The following is a 1,977-nucleotide window of genomic DNA, read 5'->3' on the forward strand; positions in this document are numbered from 1 at the left end:
CCCTCTGCGGGCCCCCTCCACACTCGGCACCCGCCCTGTCCGTCTCGGAGGACTGGGTGAGCACGCGTAGCAACGGGGTGTTGGAAAGGGGTGTGTGAATACTGAAGGACCCAGAGGCCTACCTCGTCACCGCCCGCCATGCTCCCAGGAAGGGAGGAGCACTCGTAGCGCTGCCCGAGGTGAGCTTGGGAGCTACAGCACACAGTGAACCCCTCTCCTCACCCGCCGCCCGCCATGTCCACCCCTCCCTGCGGAGAGGAGCACGCGTAGCACCGGGGTGTGGAGGGTGTGAAGACTAAAGCCACCAGGGGGACCACCCAGTCAGCGTCCGCCATGTCTCCAGTACAGGAGAGCACTCGTAGCGCTGCCTGAGGCGGGGTTGATGAGCTAGAGTCCACACGTGGCCCTCCCCATCACCGCCCGCCATGCCTCCGGTAAGGGAGAGCACTCGTAGCGCTGTATGGGGTTGGTTCGAAGACTAGTAGGTACCCGTCACCCGACGAAAAATGGAAGGCAACGGCCACACACGCGCAACCGCTTTGACGACGTCTGAGCCCAGGAAGACAAAGGTGGCGTGAGCCTCCTGCGAACCTCCCAACGCGAGTCTGGTCCTTTACGGGCACAGTCCCGATTTATAGCAACAGACGTAGGGTGCGTGGTGGTGCCGTGAGCCTGAGGTCACCGAATGTGGAAAACCCCACGCACGCCGACAGAGAGAGAGGGCCTCGCGGCCCAGACTCACGCCATTGTGCGTGTGGAAACCGGCCGTAACCGTGTTTTTTAGCGCTTCGCACGAGCCAGAGAGTACCGAGGAGGTGCGCTCGAGATGGGGGGCTGTTTGGAGAGAACAGACCAGCTTGCGCCATCGCTGTTCAGGCGTTAAACATATGATGATCTCCAGTCCGGTACCGAAGCGCACAACCCTTTCCCCAGAGGCCCGAGGAGACGCACAGAGGCTGGGAGGAGGCGCGCCGGGCGGCGCTACCCGTTAATGATCCTTCCGCAGGTTCACCTACGGAAACCTTGTTACGACTTTTACTTCCTCTAGTTAGCGCTTTCGCATCCCACTTCCAATCTACTAAACTGCTTCTGCCGGACACTGCGCGCAGAAGTCCCGGGATTTTTGCCAGCCGGTCCGATGGGTCAGGGCACATCCTGGGGACGCCCCGACGCGTGTCAAAGTGTCGCGGAGCGTCTAGCCCCCCCACGAGGCGGGCAATGAATTATTGAAAAACGGGCATTTTTCGCGCGATACGCAGTTTGGCCACAGAGTGGAGCACATCCAAGTAAATTGGAAGTGGGATTGGTAAGTAACAAAAAGCCCACTTCCAATTTATTCTATTATGTAGATTATTATGGGATGCCCGTTCAATTAGATTGCAAGTGGGATGTTTTGTGATTACCGATCCCACTTCCAATCTATTTCAGCTATTATGGGATGTCTATTCAAATAGATTGCTATTGGGATGTTTTGTGATTACCGATCCCACTTCCAATCTATTTCAGCTATTATGGGATGCCTATTCAAATAGATTGCAAGTGGGATGTTTTGTGATTACCGATCCCACTTCCAATCTATTTCAGCTATTATGGGATGTCTATTCAAATAGATTGCTATTGGGATGTTTTGTGATTACCGATCCCACTTCCAATCTATTTCAGCTATTATGGGATGCCTATTCAAATAGATTGCTATTGGGATGTTTTGTGATTACCGAACCCACTTCCAATCTATTTCCATTATTATGGGATGCCTATTCAAATAGATTGCAAGTGGGATGTTTTGTGATTACCAATCCCACTTCCAATCTATTTCCATTATTATGGGATGCCTATTCAAATAGATTGCTATTGGGATGTTTTGTGATTACCAATCCCACTTCCAATCTATTTCCATTATTATGGGATGCCTATTCAAATAGATTGCTATTGGGATGTTTTGTGATTACCAATCCCACTTCCAATCTATTTCAGCTA

This window comes from Brachyhypopomus gauderio, unplaced genomic scaffold (genome assembly GCF_052324685.1).
Source record: "Brachyhypopomus gauderio isolate BG-103 unplaced genomic scaffold, BGAUD_0.2 sc226, whole genome shotgun sequence".
NCBI classification, from domain to species: domain Eukaryota; kingdom Metazoa; phylum Chordata; class Actinopteri; order Gymnotiformes; family Hypopomidae; genus Brachyhypopomus; species Brachyhypopomus gauderio.